This window comes from Leptopilina heterotoma, unplaced genomic scaffold (assembly GCF_015476425.1).
Source record: "Leptopilina heterotoma isolate Lh14 unplaced genomic scaffold, ASM1547642v1 Lhet_125, whole genome shotgun sequence".
In the NCBI taxonomy this organism is placed as follows: domain Eukaryota; kingdom Metazoa; phylum Arthropoda; class Insecta; order Hymenoptera; family Figitidae; genus Leptopilina; species Leptopilina heterotoma.
Genome location: NW_025110845.1, coordinates 1147322 through 1170779, shown reverse-complemented (window position 1 = coordinate 1170779; position 23458 = coordinate 1147322). Strand labels below are relative to the sequence as shown.

Genomic DNA, 23458 nt, shown 5'->3' with positions numbered 1-23458 from the left:
ATAATTAAAAATTTGTATCGTGCAAACATTTGCAATATCTAATTTTTACACTGCTATTTTTTCCTCGATAATACTTTTTATAAAGGAGAAAAATCGAAAAAATAAAAAACAAGTGCGCATTTTCTTGTAGATTGCGCGCCGCATTCATTTTCGATTTTCGAGATAAAATGTACTAATTGGAACAGGATAAAGAAGTACCTACCTTCAGCGAGAAACGGCCTTTCTCCCCTGCATTTAAAATATTTCGGCTGTGGTATCTAATTGACGAAGGACGTCGATTTTGTTCGGGGAGCTTGGTAGTTTCTCTCCCGTAAGGTTGTCCAATTAGAAGATTTCTTTGTCGAAGGGTTTCCGACTCCTTATTCGTTTTCAGACGTGGAGGTTCATTATGGATGTAGAAAAAAATGGACCTCGTGGTTTCTCTCCTGCTCTCGCAGACTTCCTTTTTTCGGTCCATGAGCTGAATCGTTTGAATCTCGCAGTTTTGCCCGCGCTCTCGACTCTCATTTCTTCAGTGCTTACTACTCTTCAGTCTCTCACTGGCCGCCGAGTCGTGAGGTACGGAATTCTTCATGTAGCATATCGCTCTCGAAACGCCGGCTTTTCACGTGGACACTTCTGTGTTTTTCGTCTATCTTGTCAACTGAAAATAGATCAAAATCAGATAATAAACATTGAGAAAAAATTAATTCTTGTTTGTGCCAGGATTTATCATTAAGGATTAAATTTTATTTTCAATTATGTAAATTATCGTATTGTTTATAATAAAGTGTTTGGTGTGTGAATATGTGTGCGTTCGACTAGTGTATTTTAATGAATCTGCATAATCATAAAAAGAAATCCAAGAGTTCTTTATTATCTTAGAGGAAGGTCATCGTCGTGTTATGTAAATTATCATAGTGTTAGTGGAAAATATATTGTTTGGCACTTTGTTAAATATTGTGATTGCAAAACGAAAACAGTGTTTTAAAATACACTTAAAAATACTTTTTTTACTCATTGGAAATTTAAATACGGTTCGAATTGAAGTTTTTCCCGCCAATCATCTGTAGGTGAGTTAACTGATATTATTTGTTTTTCTTTTTCTTCAGTTACAATTTTCATGTGGTTTTGCCTTGGTTTGTACCGGTTCTCATTCGAGGTAGTGAATCAATGGGCAAAAAACTAGAAACCTTCGAATGACATCGTGATCCCGTTCTGGGTTGGGAAAAACAGTTTGCGAACTTGTAATCGACTCGGTTGCGTTGCCAATAAGCACGTGGCTATTGTTTTGAAATAAGTAATTGTCATTTTTTCGACGGGAAAAATAATTCCACTCTTCATATTTCAAATTATCCATCTTTTAATTATTATTGTCAATTAAATTATTATTATTATTTTAATTTGCAAAAAAAATTATTTTATCAACATTTAATTTTTCAATTTATGCATAATTATTGAATTTTTTTCACAATTAGTACAGAAATTTTGCAATATTTTTCGGAGTAATCATAGTAAATGGCGGGAGGTCAAAATTTAACAAGATGTTTAAAGTAAAATAATTTGTTATAAAACTGTTTATTATTTAGTTATTATTATAGTTTTTATGTTCTATTAAGTAAAATTTTGTTTGCACTTTAATGGAAATTTTATAAAAACTTAAAATATTTTAAGCGTTTAATAAAGTTTTTAATATATTCTCATGAAACTTATTTAAAATGATGAGTCAATTACATATACATAAAAATTTTAATTCTTATGAAAATTAATTTTTTCATTAATATAAACTCATTCCGAATGTTTTTTATAGAATTATATAATTTTTATATTTAATATGTATATCCACGTGTTTTTTCGAAATAATTAATGAGAAATTCAGTTTACGAAAGAATCGGAAGTGACAAGAAACTCAACCTTCAGGTGGGTATTGAATTAGAATCAAAAAATAGAAAAATACATTAATACACATTTTTTATAGAAGTGTTCAATAATATATATGTATAAATTTATTAATTTTTAGTCATCTATTCTAAAATTTTTTTTTATTTTTGAATATATATGTAGAAACAATTTACAATTACATGTATTTTATTATCTATTTGTGAATTGGAAAAATTTTAAGAGACATATATTTGAATTCTTTGTTTTTTCAATTTACAAAATGAAAATAGTTTCCTTTGATAAGCAATTTCAAGTCTTCACATGAATATGACACATTAATTTGCTTTTAGCAAAAAAGAAGAAAATAAGCAATCAACTTTGTACCTTTCCCACGTTTCTTTTTCAAGTTTTCAATATTTTTAAAATCCTGTTTTTTACATTTTTAACAATTTTACCATATTATTCTTTCATGTTTTTCAAACGAGTGCTTATTTCCTCATAGATAATTTTTAATATTCCGTTTTTATTTTCCTCTTCTAACAGCTTAAATATTAATTAAATTTTGATTAATTGAATAATTTTTGTTTAAGGAAATTTTCCAATGTTGTAGTTGATATTACAGTCAACTCTGTGTTAATATCGCCGGTACATCCCCCCACCTCCTGATTGGTGTTAGTTTATAATTATTTATGAAAAACCACATAATTAAATTTTTTATTTTTTATACTGTGGAGAAGTTATTTACATGTACAATATGTAAGTTTAAAAAAATTTTTAAATATTATTATTTTAAAATAAATATAGATAAAACATAGAAGCAATTTGTACAATTTTGCATGGTTTATAAATATATTATTATTTGTAGAGTTGTTTTCGTTGAAAAAAAATTTACTTTACATTGCGAAAACATTTATTACGTTTATTATCCGTGGACAAAAATTCTCCCATGAAGAATTCTCGTTAGCAAACAATATAAATATGAATTTTTATGTTTTGTCTGACCGCATTTACCTGAGTCTTTGGTAGCAGCAGTTATACGTTACAACTCTTTCTTATCTTAACGTAAGCTTCTTATCGGGTTTGTTGTCACTTGAACCGACGCTGCTGTAGCTAAACCCAATGAGCGAAATGTACAAATATTTTATATTTACAAATTATTTGTGTCATTTCGTCTATTAGTCATTTTTATACAAGTTTCGCAGTTTCTTGATAGAGTTTTATTATTTTTATTATCATTTTATGACTTTTTTCATTTCTGTTATATTAGAAAGAATAGTTTTTAAATTTTATAAAAGTATTTTTTAATTCAGAGACGATGTTGAAAAGAAAAATTTTAATATGAGAATTTCTAATTTTTAACAAGTCTTCTATGAAATTATATATAAAGTTTGATTAAAAAGTGAGAACATGATTTTAAACTTTACTAAGGCTTGTGTTCAGTTTTATACAATATTTAATAAAATTTTTTCGCATTTTATCACACTATCTCTAAATTGTAAAATACTTTTATAACTTTCAAATTTGAATTTCTATCGCTTGACGCATCTAGTCAAAACAGTGAGCAATATTTAATGATTTGACTAACTTAATAACGTAAAACGTTCAACGCCGAATTGTTTCTAACCTGTGATGAAAATTATCATTTGAATTTCGCGCTCAAATTTAATGTGTATATAGTGTATGCAACGTTTCCAAACCTATTGATAATTGTTTTAACAGATATGTAATTATTGTATATCGGTTTTTATATTTAAAAAAATTATATCAATATCTGTTCGTTTAATACTTTGCAGTATGTAAATATAGGTATGTAAAATTTAATAAAGTTTTATTAAAATTTAATAAATAATCTTGATACAGGCAAACCTTTCTACGGCGGACTTCTATGCGGCGGAAACTCGCCCGGTAGAAGTAGAAGGGATTATATCAGTGACAGTTGTGACTGTGTGAGTGCAATGAAATTCAGGGCCGAATAGTTCCGAATTGTAATTTTTATACAAATGTTTTTCTATTGAAATTATTTAATTTATATTTGATTTATAATTTTTGTTTATTTTGTAATATATTTTATATATTATAAAAAATAAACATAAAAAATGATAAAATAAATAAAAAAACAAATCAAAATTCCTTCGTACACATGTATAAATTTAAAAAATAAAAAAATCTAGCTTACATTAAAAAAGCTGTGTATTAACATAAAATTTTATTTCTTACTGCACATGAAAAAAAAATTTCTAAAAATGCACATGAAAAAAAACTACAAACTCAAAGAAAAACATAAGTGTCCTAACATTTTTTTAAAGTTATGCTCAAAAAACGATTTTTTATAAAATTAAAAATGCCAAATAAATATAGTTAAACTTTAAGAAAAGGGCTAAAAATACTCTCATTTCATGTCTTCCGGGCAAACCTAAAATGTCAAAATACATCGAAATACAGTAGAACCTCGATAAGTCGAAGTTGAAGGGAAACGGTGAAAACTTCGAGTTAAAGAGGTTTCGACTTATAGAGGTTTTCATACATTGTATATTTATTGAACATTAAAAGAAATCTGTAATTTTTGTTTGCCTTAAAGATTCCGAACACTGTTTGATAACAATTGTATTGTATTAGCTTCTAGATATAGAGGTTCCGAAAAACAAAACCTTAGAGTTACAGAGGTTTAAAAGGGCCATATGTACTAACTTCGAGTTATAGAGGTTGCAAAACTGAACTTCGAGTTATAGAGGTTAAAATACATGGAAAAGTTGTTGAAGGGAAATAAAAATTACTTCGAGTTATATAGAGGTTGAAAAGTTCGAGTTACAGAGGTTTTTGGGCTTCTAGGGAAGGGAATAGACATTTTCTTCGACTTACAGAGGTTTTCGACTTATCGAGGTTCTACTGTATATGTCAAAAAATCATAATCGCAAATTTCCACCAATACAATCCTTCTTCTATGAGGAAGCAATAGATTTTCGTTTTACTGAATACTAACACTAACGTTATTTGTTTTCGATTTGATAAACATTTTGAAATTCATCAACTTTTACTTTCAATGAAGAGTGAACGAATCGAAGAATGAGATAATGGCATCCAATTGGTTACACAGAGTTTAATTTCTCCGTTTTCTATGGCGCAAATGTCGCTTGAGGATCGTATAATGAAAGTTTGGAGACTTTTGACAAACGGTGGTTGAAACTTTACGCTGATTATATTCTAGTTTGCAATTTCGGATCTAATTATCGAATTCTGTCATTTTGATTGCATTTTATCATGTCACTGAAAAATTGAACACTTTTTCTCCACCCTTTTCCTCTCCTACAAATGTCAAGAAACCTTAAGTTCCTTCGCAGTACAAAGTCGGATGTAATTATCGAATTCTTAATTCTCTTTGCACTTTATCATTTCACTGGGAGCAATTGTTTCCCTTTACCTTATATTGTTAGAATTGTCATTATTCCCTTAAAATGCAGGAATTTCGCTTCATGGATATTTCTCTTTATGAATATTTCTCTTTGTCAATTAAAAACTTTCTGAATTGTAAATAATTATTCTTCTGTAATTTAAATTTATGTAAAAATTAATGTATTAATTATATTAATTTTAATGCTAAGAAACTTAGTTAATATATTCCTCTATATTTCAATTTTCCGAAATATTTTTTCTTCATATTGTAAAATTTTTAAGCCGAACTAACCAAGATTAAATAGTCTCTATTTTGTTGTAACAAAGTTCGTAATTTGATTTTTGAAACTTTCATCAATATTTGATTTAAATTCGCTTTGTGAAGTTAATTGTTAATCATAGAATTAATTAAAGAAAATACTCACAAAAGAGGAAAAGAAAGAGAGAGTGTGTGTTAAGGGGGAAGGGGGTATTTTAAAAGATTTTCGTCCCATGTGCAATTTCGTTTCACGTGCATGGCTATTCAATATCAAATGGCTTTCAGTCCCAGAGGTAGTTACTTGCTTTTTGTCCTCTATGAAAGTCGCGGGTGATGAGGCAGACCTCATGAGCTGTCAGCGCGCTTCTAGCTGGTGGCAAACGATAACATCGCAAACTGACCCACATTTGCGAGAGAAAAGCTCTCTAATGAAAACATAAAAATTAAAAAAATCCTCTTCATTTTTCATTAACCCTTCTTTTTTTCTCCTTTTTTCCCCTTATATCCTCTATACGATAGAGAGGACGTGCAAACATTACATTCTGTATACACTTATTATCCATACAAAGCAAGACCTGTTCTATAATAATTAACACAATTATTTCTGAGCAACAGCATGCACATAATAGAGAATCAGAAATGTTGCGAGAACATTTTTTCTGTTCTGTTTCTCATTTTTTTTACTCTTTTATCATTAGTTATCAAAATTATTCCCGCATGAACAGAATTTAATAATGAACCAGCAACAATTCGCGCGCAGCTAACTTCTTACTCACTTTTTTAAATAAAATTAGCAATTTTTAAAAAAATAGAATTTATAAAATTTTAATTCGAATTTTTTTTTCATAAAAATAAAATTTGAATTGGAATATAGATTATTACTTTAAATAATTATATGTATATTCTGAGATAGGGGATTCAAGAAAAAGTCAGACATTTTTATTAAAAGTACCTACTAAAAAAATTAAATTTTTAAAATTCATTAGAAAATTCTGAATTTTGGAGTCTTCACCCTTTTTTTGTTTGCCTCATTTGTTTTTACTTTGAAATCACTACAAATTCTTATACAAAACCTTTAAATTTTTCTATAAGTGACAATAATTTATTTTTAAACAACTTAATTCTGGAACAACTATATCATAAAATTATTACTTACAAATTATTTAATGAATAATAATTTTACTTAAATATTTCAAAATTAATTCTATTTTAAAAGAGTTGTGATTATAATTTTTATAAATAGATCAACTTCAAAAGGTTTTAATTTGAAATTTTATAAAATTTCAATTTTTAATCAAAATATTGTTATGTCTCAGGAATGAAACTAAATATAATATTAATTTATATATTTAATTTGTCCGACATCGGTGATTCATACCTGATTTATTCACAGAGTCGAAACACTCTGATTTCAAGGGACAGGTTTTAAGAAAGAGTAACTGTTTAATTTAAGGAATATTATTAAAGTTTTTATTTGAATCCTTCACAATTAGAGTGAGAGAGAAAGAGTAGATCCAAATGTCATGTCTTCAGGGATACTGAAACAAATACGGACTTTGTAGAATCAATCGAGAATTTAGATGGGGAAGAAATGTAAAAGTATTAGTTACTTACCTATAAGAATTATTATTAGAGTCATAGACCCAACAGGTGATATTTCGTACAGTGTGTGGTCGAAGAAGTACCGTCGTCTAGCGTAGACAGAGAAGGCAATAGATTTTCCTTGAAATGTTTTCGGGCCAGCCAAAGTAAAAGGTCCTGAGTCCAGGTGTCAAATTATTGATTTGACGTTGAAGTCGAAATAATGCAGTCCTCGGAAAAATAGAGATGTGCCTCGTATTAGAAATTATCTCTTTGATTAAATTCTTCTTGAATAAGGTTGACTGAGACTTGAAGAATGCACTTGGTATTTGAAGAGATTTTTGGACTTGGTGACAAAAAATAAACTCGACGACAATATACAACTTATTAACTTGGTCGCGGTTTCTGGATTGATACGAAGAGCGCGGGACTAATATACTTGGGGTCGACTTCTTAACTTGGTGGCGATTTCTGGACTTACTGGAAGGTGACAAATCTGCGGGATTTATATCCGCGATCACCCTAGTTTTTTAATTGTTACCAAGGGTTACAATACAATAATAGGGGTGACCAGCGAGGAAAATCAATTAAATTTTTGTTCCTTATGATTCAAATGCAAGGTGTTCATATGTAACAATAAAGATATTCTTAGTTTCTTAGATGAGGGTAGTTTACACGTGCCAGTTTCCGTAAACAAGACAAAATATATTCATTTAATGAAAGGTCAAAGTTTTGTCCCTTTCTGATAGACATATAAGTACAAAATGTTTTAGATTTAATTTTAAGAAAAGTCACGAGGACGTGACAATATAATTAGAAATTTTAAAAATCTTAGATTTTTGCAAAAACGATAATAATTCAGATTCTTCTTGAAATTAATAAAATAATAAATAAAATTTTAGTTAAAAATTCTTGAAAATATTAATTGAATTGAAATGATGAAAATAATTTTTAAGAAGTTACAGTAACAATATATTCTTAATATAAAATAATGATAAAACTTTGATAAGTTGTTTAATTTCAAAAAGGTTTGAATTTGAAATTTTTGAAAATCTTAATTCCTGTGGAAAAATAATAATAATTAAATATTTATTTAAAAAAGAAGTTATTTATGTTTTCAAATAATTTTACAATTCAAGAAATTTGTTAATAAATGTAACAGAACATTTATTTGAGTAAAATTTTTTCCTGTATTTTCTAAAAATTTAAAAATTTTCAATTTTATTTTCAATTAAAATTTATAAACAAACAGAATTTATAAACATTTTTTTCCTTTATTTTTAAAAAGCTTAAAATTTTATTAAAGCAATTGTAATTAAGAAGTAGAAAGTATGCAAATTATTTCCTTATGAAAAAATTAAGAATTTTCTACAAAAATATTAAGAAACGGGAATATGACATGTTTTTTTTACAAAAGAAAAGAATAAGTTTGTGAACAATATTGTTATTGAGAAATAAAAATTGTGCATAAAATGGTTATTTATTTCCTATTTTTTAATAATAAATTTTTAACAATTAATAATTTTCTATTTTTTATACAGGGTCAGGCTTAGCCAAACGCATCGGATAAATTAAAAAAAAAAAATTTTTAATGAAATATCTTTTATTCTCATCTTTATGTGACAAAAATAATGTCATAAAAATTTAAAGCAAAAAAAAATTTTTGTTATAGTTATTAACAATTAAAGTTTTTAACAATATTAAATGAAAATATTTTTTTCTTGAGTTCTTTTTAACCGATTTTAAAAACAAAATAGGCGTTTTTTTCGTCTTAAAGCGTAGAATTTAAAAATAAATTTTGTTTAAAAAATTTTTTATTGTTTTTATGGTTCCGTACCCGGTAGGAACCCTATTGGAACGGTTACAAAAATGACCATGTACCCCCCCCCCCTAGAACTCACAGTTTTACACCTAGAGAGCTAAAAATTGGTACACGTATGTATTTTCACGCGTAGATTACAGGAAAAATATAGCGAACGTGATTGGGATTGATCTTCATAGAGTTTTCGTCGAAAAACATCAAATTTTGGCCATTTTTCGCAAAAAAAGGCATGTACCCCCCTAGCACTCACAGTTTTTTACCTAGAAAGTTGAAAATTGGTATGCATATGTATTTTCAAAAATGGATTAAAGGAAAAATATAGCGAACACATTTAGTATTGATCTTCATTCTGTTTTTATCGAAAAAGTCAAAAATTTTGAAAATTTCGAAAAAAATGCATGTACCCCCCCCTGGCGCCCACAGTTTTTTATCTGAAGAGCTGAAAATTGGCATACTTATTCGTTTTTACGCATAGATTACAGGAAAAATATAGCGGAAGTGATTAGAATTGATCTTCATGATGTTTTCATCGAAAAACTAAAATCTCTTTTTGAAAGCTCGAAAATTCTTTAACCGTTGCTGGTTCTCTCAATTCTTAATCTAGTGGACTGTCGCTATACATTTTTATTTATTTTTTCGTGTAGATTTAAAAAAAAATACAGAAAAAATTATTGGAATTCATCTTCATATTTTTTTTTGCGAAAAACTAAAAAAAATTTTCGTTTTAAAAAAAAAGTGTGTACCCCCCCCCTTGGTTTTCACAATTCTTGGCCTATTGGACTGCAGGTTTGCTTATTTTATGTATTTTCGTCAGTAGATTTCAGAAAAAATATAGCGAACCTGATTGGATTTGATCTTCATATTTTTTTCATCCAAAAACTTAAAGTTTTTAAAAATTTCGTCAAAAAAGCGTTTATTTCACCCTAGCACTCACAGTTTTTTACCTAAAGAGCTGAAAATTGGTACACTTTTGTATTTTCACGTGTAGATTACAGGTAAAATATAGTGGAAATGATTAGAATTGATCTTCATTGCGTTTTGAGCGAAAACCTAATTTTTTTTTCAATTTTTGATAATAATTATACCTATGCTAGTTCTCTCAATTCTTAGTCTAGTGGACTGGCGTTATACATTTTTATTTATTTTTTTGTGTAGATTTCAACAAACATACAGAGAAAATTATTGGAGTTCATCTTCATATTTTTTTTTTCGAAAAACTAAAATTTTTTTTCGTTTTAGAAAAAAAAGTGTGTACTCCCCCTTTGGTTTTCACAATTCTTGGCCTATTGGACTATATTTTTGCTTATTTTATGAATTTTCATATGTAGATTTCAAGAAAAATACACCGAACATGATTGAATTTTATCTTCATATTTTTTTCAGTGAAAAAGTCAAAGTTTTTAAAAATTTTGTCAAAAATGCGTGTTATTTACTATAGCGCCCACAGTTTTTTACCTGAAGAGATGAAAATTGGTACACTTATGTATTTTTACGCGTAGATTACAGGAAAAATATAGCGGAAGTGTTTAGAATTGATATTCATGGTGTTTTCATCGAAAAACTGAAATCTCATTTTGCAAGCTTGAAAATACTTTAACCCTTGCTGGTTCTCGCAATTCTTAATCTAGTGGATCGCCCTTATACATTTTTATTTATTTTTTCGTGTAGTTTTCAACTAACATACAGAAAAAATTATTGGAGTTCATCTTCATACTTTTTTTTTACGAAAAACTAAAAATTTTTTTTTGATTTATAAAAAAAAGTGTGTACCCCCCTTGGTTTTCACAAATTTTGATCTATTGGACTGAATTTTTTTTTATTTTATATATTTTCATTTGCATATTTTAGGAAAAATATAGCAAACATGATCGGATTTGATTTTCAAATTTTTTTTAGCGAAAAACTCAAATTTTTAAAAAAAAATTTCAAATAAGCGTGTATTTTACCCTAGCGCTCACCGTTTTTTACATAGAGAGATGAAAATTGGTACACTTATGTGTTGTCACATGTAGATTTTAGAAAAAATAAGAAATATTAGAATTAATCTTTATTGTGATTTTTGCGAAAACATATATTCTTTTTTTTATAATTTGTTCCTAATAATTATACCTATGCTAATTCTCATAAATTTTTAATTGAGTGGATATTGGCATTGGGCATTTATATTTATTTTTACGTGTAAATTTCATAAAAAATATTGTTATGAAAAAATTGTATTTTCGAGATTTCAATTTTTTTACGCCAACTTCAAGTTGAACTAAGAAAAATATTTGAAAAAGTGTCATATAACCATTGATTTCATATAATCAATAATTGATACATTCTTGATAATCAACAATCGCAAATTAATAAACATCTCTTCAAGAAAATAAAATAATATAGAATAAAACTATATTAAAAAAGTTTGTGATAAAACTTTGGAAAGAAGATACGCTTAATAGTATGTAATATTACATTTTAATCAATTGCTTGAAACATGTTTTACTAAATTATGTTATTTTACTGTTGAAATGTATTAATGTTTTTTAAAACAATTTTTTATTAAAAATTATCTTTACTATAAACTTTTTATTATTATTTCTGGCAATATAAATTTTTTTTTATTAAAAATTATAAAAACTAAAAAAACTAAAAACTAAAAACTAAAAACTAAAAACTAAAATTGAATTGGAATTGATATATATTTATTTTTATAAGAAAGAAAATTAGAAGTTTTTATGGAGGGTACGGAACCCTAGGTTTTAGTACGAATTCTACTCGCACTTGTGCGCAGCGGCAGCGAACTATATCAAAACGGCTTACACGGCGACAAAAATAATTTAATATTGTTATTTCTATTAGCGGGCCATTTTTTTCTCAATTGTTTATTTCTCAAAAATGTATGCAGAATACGATAGTATTTTTTCATTTCATTATATATAATGTTATAAATAAATAATTTAAAAAACAATAAAAAATAAAAATTTTTTAAAACAAAATATATTTTTAAATTCTACGCTTTAAGACGAAAAAACGCCTATTTTGTTTTTAAAATCGGTTAAAAAGAACTCAAGAAAAAAAATTTTCATTTAATATTGTTAAAAACTTTAATTGTTAATAACTATAACAAAAATTTTTTTTTGCTTTAAATTTTTATGACATTATTTTTGTCACATAAAGATGAGAATAAAAGATATTTCATTAAAAAATTTTTTTTTTGAATTTATCCGATCCGTTTGGCTAAGCCTGACCCTACATAAAGAGGAAAACAATTTGCTTAATTTAGATGAGTTAAACGAGAATTGTTATAAAATAGCATATTAAAAAACAAGATTTATTTGTTAATCATAATTTTTTTTAAATTTTCTAATTTCAAATATTATTTTATTATAAATCATGAAAAATACCTGCATATTTTCGATTTGTCAAACGTCCAATTTTATTAACATTTTTTCGAAATTCATTGATTGTGAACTTGAAGATTTCAATTAATAATCCGTATCAAATGACTATATTATGAACAGTAGTTGTTAAATAATCGTGAACTTGATCTTTGGTTTTATAGTCGTCGTCTTCGAGAACAATACGTTTTATTCAACGTTAAACTGACAGCCACTTCTGTTTTGTTTCGGCCTTTGACAGTACTCCCCAGACGTAATTCATTAATAATAGTTTCAGAGTCTGCTTGTCCTTTTAAAAATTCATTAACTGCCGAATACAAGTCAGGTTGATGTTTTCCTACTACCAAACGGACGAGATTGTGTCACCCTGACTGGAATTATTTGTCCTCAGTGTGTCGCTCAATGTCGCTTGCAATTGGCTGCATAATATATCATGTATAGCGAGTTTACACATCTCTACAACGTTCAGTTATATAATATTCCTTAAAGATAGTCAATTATATAATCTCCATTTAAATAATCTAAATCAGGGAATAAATCCTCTGGCAATATCATCAGCAAGTAGTCGCTGGTTGACATGCATGTTGAACGTCATCTGGTGGTATAAATGCAAGAGCGTCAACCATGTGTGTACTAATTTTCAGTTTGCGGTCTGTGACATTATTCTATCTGGCCTGTAATCCTTCATTTTGAACTTTACAATAAAAAGATTACAAGAGATGGAAAAAGTGAGCTAATAGGGGTAAATCCTTTCCTTTAGAAAAAAAGACAATATCATTATCATTATCAATATCATTATGAAGTGGCAATTTTTATTTTAATTAACTTAACTTTAGAGAAAATAAATAAAAATTTAGGTAATTTTAAATGAGTCACAATAAACAATTTAATATTAAATAAAAGAAACAATTTGAAAAGAAAAAAAGTAGAAAGCAAAGAAGTCGAACGCTTCGCGGTCGACGAAGCGCTAGTACTTTCAATAAAAATGATTAATTATTGCTTTAAAATCTATTGTATTATAATTTTTTGCTACATATGCCCGAAACTCTGAAGAATTTTTTTTTCATTTCTGACATTAATTTTGCTGTTATTGTATATTCAAGTACTAAATTTATAGTAAAACTTGTTTATCGAGATTGTTTCAGCGAGAGTCGTAGATAAGAAAATAAAAGTTATTCTTTCCATAAAAATATATTATGGAGTATTAGAATTCCCGTAACATCAGATTTGACAAAATAGTCCTGACATCTATGAAGAATTTCTTTTAAATCACTTTAAGGTGTAAATTTAGATAAAAAATTTTGCCTCCACGACTTCGCTGTTGATACATTCACTTTTTACGATTTTCGCTTTCAGATAACAACTTCATAAAAAATAGTTATTATAATTCATGACGAATTATTTACCCAGGTGGTAGTACTTTAGTGTTCTCTTAAGCATTCTTCCTAATCTGAATTTCAAAACATGTAAAAATAATTTTTAGAGCCATTAAATTCGCAATAAATGTATCCGTAACATATTGGTTCAGATGCTCTGGTCACTATAATTTTTTTTGTCAAAGAACTAGAGTTCACCAATTTTTCACAACTATTAACAATCAAAATTATCGTTAATTGGGTTATGAGCCATTATTTGGAAGCACAATTTTCATGACTCCAATTAAAAATCAGTTACTCAACAATATGTATTGTACTTTAATTTCTTCACCATTTTTAAAAACGAATACACAATTCAGTTGAAAATTTTTTTTTTTAAATGAATCGTGTTACTTGGAGTGTAAATATTGTTGTAAATTGTTCATTTGATGAAGTTCGTAACGATCGACACGAATAACGGGTAGTAATAACGTAACTCATTAAAAAATATACTTTATCGTGAAGTGGTTTTTGCGCCGTCGGACTATTACATGGATCGTATTTAAAGTTGAAAGCATTTTATATGAAATGTGTTTACTAAGTAATTAGATCTGAACGATGCTCAAATCATCTTTACGATTATTTTTGTTTTCTTTTTACTGATTTTTAAATATTTTCTTATAAAATAATGTTTATTACTATACTTGTAACGATATTAAAAATACAAACAGAATGAGACTGAAAATGAATAAAAATGATACGTATTATTATTATTGTTTTATTAATTAGTACCTAATGGAAGAGAATATAGCAGAAGAGTGGAAGCTCACTAAATATTAATATTAAATAATGTGTTAATAAAGTACTTATAGAACTTAAAATAGTCCTATAAATGTGAAATAAAATAATCAAATGGCGTAATAAAATGTGAATATATGGTAATAAAACGAAACATATAATTCAAATATAAAGTAATTCAATCGCAATAAAATGAAAGATATGCAAATGGATTTAATTAAACCAGTTTGTATATTTTTTAATAACCAAAGCTCTATATCTTATATACCTTGGGCCACCCGATGCTTCACTTGACGAATCTAACTAATTAAATGAGAGTTTAACGAAGCTGGCGTTGCAGAGCCAGTAATTAAATCTCACTTTGTCCCTGCTTTTGCACCACCTTGTTAAAATTACGTCGATAGTAATCTGATGAGATGAAGGTTCCTCTGGGAAAGCTTTGCTTATTAGAAAACTGTTTTCGGATGATCTGGCAATTATCAAGCCTCTTCAAAATAGAAAAAGAAAAAAAAACGGAAAAAGAAACATTTACGGTTCATAAGAGAAAAAAACACCGTCCTTGATGAGGATACTGGATTTATTTACGTCGAGTGAGCTCCTCTTTTAATACGACCCTGATAAAATAATGGAACATGAATATTTGCCTCAGAGGAAATCGTACTTTATTGCCTTCCATTTCCATCAGTAAAAAATTTAATATATTCTCTTGAAATATTGTGAATATATACGTTTGTATGAATAGCTTTTGTACTCGCGGAATTTTTGACATTGCACTTCAAGGAATTTCATTTCTAATCTTATGCTATTTTTTAGATCTACTGCATGTTGTCTACACTTCTTTTCATTACAATTTCTGGTATTTTATTTATTAATCAATTACTGATACAAATGCCATCTATGATTATAAAGTTCTCACAATCGAGGGCTCTGTCTCTCGGTATAGCGAGAATAATTTCCTTCCTATTACCTCCACTATTTATAAACAAATGCACATTCTGTTGATTTAAATTTGGTTACACGGAAAGAAAAAGTCCGTCAATCATTAATAGACTAGTATATTACTTTGAGACGGGACACAAAATCATTCAATGGATAACATACTTTGAGTCACAATCAGTGACGAGTTGCTTGCTAAAATTTATAAAACTGTCATCAATATATAAAACTCGTTCACTAAAATTTAGAAAACTGTCTATTAAATTTTCTATGACTATCAAAAGCATTCAAAAAATTCAACTTCTTTCAGAATTATCCCTAATTTTAGACACTATTTGGTACAGAATGAACACATTTTTTTCGTTGCACAGTTCCGATATTTTATTTACACTCTTAGACGCTTTAGACCAACACATTTTCCAACACATTTTCGCACTTATAATAACTACACGTAGAAACGCACACTTATAACACTTTAAGTTTAGAAGCGAACTGTTCTTATATACCAAATAACAAAATTTTTCACAACTTGTGAGAAATGATTTTGCACTAATAACTACTTTTTAATTAGCGAGAAATATAAAAGAAAATATATTTTCATCGAGGTCAATTTCTAGACGCAATTCAACTGCAAATTGTTGGTTAAGTTAAATATTCACATTACACATAATAGTATATAGGGATATGTATAGCAGACAGCAAAAACACATGGACTATAGAGAAACCGGAAGAAATGCGCATCGGTACACTGCGCAACAATGCGCTAGTGAAGAGCGCCGATTTAGAATACGAGTCAACTAACGTTTCACAAACTTTCACTAATGATTCGTAAACATTCAAACAGCCATTGATAACAATTCAGCATTAAATCTAAAACAATTGGTCACATACTGGCATTCTAATCAATCCATGACTCGTTTTCAATCGTTAAGTAAAGTTAAGTAACCATCAACGGAAAAAGTGTCCCGTCTCAAAGTAATATACTAATCCATTAATGGTTGACGGACTTTTTCTTTCCGTGTAAAATCAATTTTACACGGAAAAAATAAGTTCAGCAGATTTTACGAAACTAATTTCGCACTAGCGGATATTTAAGATTCCTAGACGAAGTTTTTCAAAAACCCAGAAACTTTCACTACTTTAAGCAGAACAATTGTCGAGAAACTGCAACCAGTGTTGTAATTTATAAAACAAGCTTGAATGTAGAAATGTTTCGTATTTTCTGGTGAACATTTTATCAGAAAATGGTAAAAATGTTTCGTGCAATCTAAAAACGCGTGGTTTGAGTTTCCACTTCGCTGTCTATCGTGAATTCTCGAACACAAAGTTTCGTAAAATTCTATACGGGGTGTACCAAAAGTCGCGTTATAAATAGATATGTTGAAGCTTGTCTCGTCGCGTCGGTATTAACTTGTCTGCTGTATATATAGATATAATATGTGGAAGGAAAAAGAGAACTGCTTTACCTGCCGGTAACATTTGGATAATTGTTTTCTTTTACGTATTTCACATTTCATTGTTCCAAATTCGTAACATTTTTTATGTGCTTTTGTAATCCAAACTTTTAATTATTATTAATTTCTTTTAATTTACAGTCCAATAAATTTTATAGTTTATCATAATATTTACCGATGACAATATATATATTAATTTCTCAAGTTTTAACTGTTATTACTTCAAATTTTAGACAATTTAATATAAACATTTTTTGAGTTTGAATTTAATTTTGAAAATTTTTTGTCAATTTATTTATAATTTAAAATTAAGAATAAAATTATTTTCTAAAAATTGAAAAATTTTATAGAGATTTTATAACTAATTATAATCAAAAAATGTTATTTTAAAAACCATAAAATATTTTGTATAACTTTTAAAAAAATGATTTTTTTAAAAATTAATATTCAGTATATTGACATTTCTCACAAGCGCAGTTTTAATCTCCTCAGTTAGTATATAAAGAAACTCAATTCTTTCATCTACAAGTGCGAGTTATATTGTATGTGCGTTGCGTCAGAATTCGTTTATATGTATGCGTATTTCCGTTTAGTTAGTGTCAGAATAAAATAAGCCAATCCAAGCGAACCATTGCGTTGTAGAGTGCAGTCACATGTGTCGAACCAATCATCTATCTCCTATAGAAGACGAGAAAAAATGGTCTTGAGAGCTCATTGGTACATTAAGAAATTCTTTTTTCTGCTTTATTCGTTTTTTTCTCCGTGAATATTTTTTTCCGTGGCGCATGCGCTTCAGGCTAAACATTTTACAAAACTCTTGAATTAGAACGTCCAACCGATCATTTGTGAATTCCATAGAATTTTTTTTGAGTTTTCGAGAAACGCAGTCATCATATATTACTATTGATTCTGTTTTATCTTATACTAAACTCCTCTCCGTATCCGCTATTCCAAAATTAGTTTCGTAAAACGTACTAAATTAATTTTTTCCGTGTATTTATATCATACTGAGCATAAAAAGTCACTTCTATTTTTAAATTATATCAATGAGTCGAACATATTCAAAATTTTAGCTTATATAAATTTTCTGTATGTTAAAGTTCAAATTAAACTAGGTTACGTTTGTAATTTTGACATTACGTAAATTGTAAACACAAAAAAATGAATGAAGAATCTTAAAAGTGGGGATTTTTCATTTCTCCTCTTGCGCTCGTAATAGAGGGAGACTTGACTCCCGAACTTCTCGTTATAGCGAGATTCGAGTGTATTTCATTCAAATTTTGAAAAGTAAATTTTTGAAGAATTTTAATTGCAAATTTTGAAAATAATAATATTGAATTCTTACAAATTTTAACAAAAATTCTTCAAATGAAAATTAATAAAAAATAGTACATAGGCGAGTTTTTCCGACGATTTCGCACATGCAAAATGGTACTATCTACAGTTTTTCATATAAACAATTAAAATTTATAAATTTTTATTGTACCAATCGATAGAGCGTGTCCGTTTTACCCAAGAACGATGACTATGAGTACCATAGCAACCGTTTGCTATGGTAATGGTTACCACCATAGCAGCTGTTTCCATAGCATCCGTTGCTATGTCAATGCTTATCATAGCAGCTATTTCCATGGAAAAATTATTATATCTTAATAATTTGTTAAAGTTTCAGTTTTTTCATAGAAAAATGAAAAAAAATTGAAATAAAAATGTAAAGATTTGTTTTGTTATTTTTTTTCTTTTAGGCCACGAAAGCCTAAGATGTAGGCGCCTTGTGTCTGCTTTTCCTACTGATTTTTACTATTTATTACAATGAGTATCGTATGAAGTTCATTTTGAGCTGAATTTTTTGTGATAAAAGTACTTGAGTTTTTTTTAATTCTCAGTCGGCGTTGCTTTCTTGAGAAGAGCCCTGTAGCCTCTTGGGTGCTGCTATAGTCTATCATTTGTAAAAATAAAAAGTGTTTTTAGTCACTTGAATAACAGATTATAAGTAATAGTTGGTCATTATATACACCATTAGTATGATCTTTTTATGTGTATCCATTTTTATCCAAGAACGGTGAGAATCAGATGTTTATAACCAATCTTTTCAGCCTTGGAAATTTCAAACTCTTTAAGCATTTCTTTACACAATTGAATATGTTCTCTTGCTATATCGTTAATAAAAAGTGTTGGACGGAAGTTGGTTTGAAATAAATTTTGTTGGTAAAAATTTTGACGTGTATGTTTGGGTGAATGTAGTGGCGTGCAATGCGCCGATGTTGAGTGAAGTTATTATCGTCTGCGTGCAGAAGAGAAGGTTTTATCTGCATCTCCTGTCTGAAAACGCGGTTGCGTGTGCAAGGTTTGCGGCTCGCCTTGCCACAAACAGCACGTCAGTCGACGATAGTTCCTTTATGAATGACGTATGATTATGAGCAAAACCATAACCCACTGGACTGCTTCAAAATTATCGCATACCCTTACATGTTCCCTCTCTTTGACCATTCGTATTTACTGATCTCAACAAAAAGAATTCTAAACATTCTTTTACTTTTTCATTCGTCACAAATTTAGTTTACATGTTTACAATTAACAGAAATAATTTCTGTTTTCATTCTTGCACGTTACACTTTTTCAGGACATTTCCAGAAAAACCTGCAAATGTCAGGGAATTTTATAAAGCTTGAAAAAACCTGGAAAAGTCAGGGAATTTTCATAAAAATCCTGGAAAATTTTTGTTTTCTAAAGTTATTTTATTTTTTTCTTGAAATCTAATTTCACTTATAAATATTTCAAAATTAATTCAATTTTAAAAGAATTGCGTTTACAATTTTCATAAGTAGATAAACTTCAAAAGATTTAGTTTTGAAATTTTGTAAAATTTCAATTTTAAATGAATTTAATTAAAAATATAAAAAACTTAGATTTAAAAAAATTTTAAGAACTAAAATTCCCCTGAAATTAGTTAAATTTTTTAATATATATTTAATTATTAAAAATAATGGATTTATAGAAGAATTTTAGTTTAACACTAAAACAAATTGAATTTTGAAGCAATTACAAATGATTGCAGAAATTCAATTATCTTCAAAAGTAGTAAAATTATTCTTCTCAGAAATTCAATTATTTTCAAAAATTTTAATAAAATTCTTGGCAAAATTTTAATTATTTTCAAAACTTTTAAATAAAGTTCTTCGAAAGAATTCAATTTTCAAAAATAACAAAATTCTTGGTAAGAATTCAATTATTATTCAATATTCAATTATTATTGAAAAATGTTATACAATTCTTGGCAAGAATTCAATTATCAATTATTTCAATTATTTTCAAAAATAAGAAAATTTTTATCAGGAATTTAATTATTTAAAAAAATTATCATAAAATTCTTTGCAAAAATTATATTATTTTCAAAACTTATAATAAAGTTCTTGACAAAAATTCAATTATCTTTATAAATAACAAAATTGTTCTCAGAAATTCAATAATTTTCAAAAAAAAAATTTTTTTAACATGATTCAATTATTTTCAAACACTTCATAAACTTCTTCAGAGAAATTCAATTATTTTCAAAAATTACATAAAATTCTTCGCAGAAATCCAATTATGAAGGAGTTTACACCGTAAGCCTTAAATATAAGCCTCTGCGCGCATAAACGGATATACCTCCAGGAGCATATATTTGCGCCTGCGCGAACACGTGGTCAAGGCAAACTCTTTCACAACACAGCTGCAGGCAAACACTTTGCGCAGACGCAAGTATATCCTCATGGAGGCATATCTGTTTATGCTCACGGAGGCTTATATTTAAGGCTTACGGTGTAAACTCCTTCTATGTTTAAGGAGGAATGGTATAGAAATTCAAAACATTCAGAATCTTTTGATATTTTGGGAAATGATTTGCTTTTATATAATAGAATGACCCACCAAATTTCAGAATTTTTCACTAAATAGTTTACAAGTTATAAATTATTTAATTTAACATTACCTCTTATGGAGAAAGCACGAATTTTCATGTTTATCATTAAATATTTAATACTTAAAACATTCAGATTTTTTTGCAAAAATTGTATCTTGAAGGTCAAGATTTAAGCTTTATTAATCACGAAGGTTCTTTTTCATTCACTAAGTAGTTAAAAAGTAATTAATTAGTTTCTTGAAGAAAACTAATTTTATGACAGACAAACAGAGAAAACGTGGCAACACTGCATATAAATACTCACATGTGGCAGCTGTTTAGTGGTACATAGAACCAAGAGATGGCGCCAAAGGTACCAAAAATGACAAATTTTCATTATTTTTAACCACATAAATGCAAATCATAACACTTGACACTGTTACCAACGATCAAAAAACAAACTACTTGCATTGCGAGGTTATCACGATTAAACGCTCATTACAAATTGTTATTTGACAATGTTTATAATTAATAACATTAATATTACAGCATAATAAGACACATATATACGTAATAATAGCATTTTTTGAAAGTTTGCAATGGAATACTCGATAAATCCGAAAATAATTTTTAAAGAATTTCAGTAACTTTTATTTTCTTAGGTTTTAAATTCGTACAGACAGTAACAAAAATTATTTTCTGCTTTTATAAAAAAATGTAATTTAATAAATTTATTATATTTTCCTTATTTAATATATACTTTTTAATATTCATTGATGTCTACTTTTATGATTTCAATAAGAAAAACTGCTATATATAGCTTAAATAAAAAAATTACAAATTCCCCTAAATGTCACAAACTTTTGGCCCGATTAGGTATACCATTCCTCCTTAAAAATTTACAAAAATTCTCGTCAAAATTACAATTATCTTTATACCTAAATAATAAAATTTTTCTCCGAAATTCAATTATTTTCAAAACTTAATAAAATTCTTGGCAGAATTTCAATTATTTTTAATATAATTTTCATCAAATTTCTGGAAAAATGTAATTATTTTTAAAACTTTTATTAAAATTAGTCGAAAGAATTCAAGTATTTAAAAATTTGTTGATAAAATTCTTTATGAAAATTCAATTTTAAGAAACATTCAATTGTTTAATAAAATATTTATTTTTGTATTTAAATAATTAAATTTTTGCATAATTTTCTAATAAATATTGATTTAAAAATGAATTTCAAATTAAAATCTTTGTAAATTTGAACTTTTTATACTTTTAATGAAGAATTCTAAAGAATTAATTTTTCTCATTAAGTTTAATAGAATTTTTTTTAATGATTTGAAGTTTTTTATTTCTAATATATTTAATTGAAAAATGTCAGAATAATCGAAATTTCGTAAAATGAAATTGTACATAAAAGAATTTGAAAATTCATAAAGAACTTTTTCAAAAATTATTTTAACAAATTGACTTTAAGAAGAATTGTAGTTGAAAATTCTAGAAATGAATAATCGTAATGATAAAAATAATTTTTGAAGAAGTTTCAGTAACAAAGTAGCAAGTTTTAATTATTATAAAACATAAAGAAAGTGATCGATCACGCTAAAAAAAGTTCTACTAAAGTAGAGATAACAATCACTATAATAGCTATAAGTTTCACTGATTTGGCTCCATCGATAATCCATTTTCGCTGATCCAGCGAAAATGATATTTCTTGCGTTACCTTTTGAAAACAACATAACCTCAAAATAACACTTGAATGAAAACATTTTTAAATTAATGTTCAAAGCGTATATTCAAATTCTATTAATTATATTTTTTATATCATAACTAATAAAATGTAAAATTAGTAAATTAATACGTATTTAGAGGTAAGAAATGTAAATTTGACATTTGTGATTTTAGAGAAATTTCTATGAGAATGGTAAACTGTCAAATATTTCCAATATGGCTGACCAGTGAAATTCATTTTCTCTATATCAGAGAAATAGTTTGACTACTGCATTGGAAATCATCCACTGAATTAGTTGAATAGATTCTTTATGTTATTTATTTTCGAAATTAGCTGTTCCCCACAGTAAAAATTTTTTTCCGTGATATCTTCATGTTTTATAATAATATTCTTATATTTTATTGAATTTCAAATTTTTGAATATCTTAATTTCTATAAAAAAAATGATTAAATATTTATTTAAAAATGAAGTAATTGATATTTTCGAATAATTTTCGTATTAAAAACCTGGAAAAATTCCGTTTTTTAACCTGGAAAAGTCAGGGAATTTGAAAAGAACAAAAGCGTGGCAACCCTGTTTTTACAACGAATTTTTAAAGCTCATTTAGTTTTAATCCATCATAATTGTGGTCGTTCATCACAAATGTGCCAATCAAAGAAAATTTGATTATACTTGGCTATTAACAAATAAATATTTATATTCTATCAAATAATTTTTATTGGTATTGCTTCCTCATAAAGGAAGCCTTATAGTGATGTCGATTTCCGAATTTTTTAGAATCAATTATTTTTATAAATTTTTAAGTGTAGTATATATAATTCGTCGAGAGGAACAAATGTCCGGATGTATGTGTGTGTATATGTATGTGTGTGTGTGTGTGTATGTCACCGATTCTTGTGGACAAATTTTCTCTTACACGTCTTGACGGATTTTGATAAAATTTTGTAGGTGTATTACGGTCATGAATACAAAAAATCAGACAGAAGGATTTTCAAAAATATCTAAAAAA

The 23458-nt window shown here is 27.4% G+C and overlaps 1 protein-coding gene across 2 annotated transcripts in view; it reads left to right on the top strand.

The window, feature by feature from the left end:
• The first annotated feature begins 487 nt into the window (after positions 1 to 487).
• Positions 488 to 23458, top strand: part of LOC122512755 (CD151 antigen-like) — a 410729-nt gene continuing 387758 nt past the window's right edge. For both annotated transcript variants that reach the window (XM_043628790.1, XM_043628791.1), the window contains exon 1: positions 488 to 1052. The gene's annotated coding sequence lies outside the window, so the exon portion shown is untranslated. The remainder of the gene's footprint in view (positions 1053 to 23458) is intronic.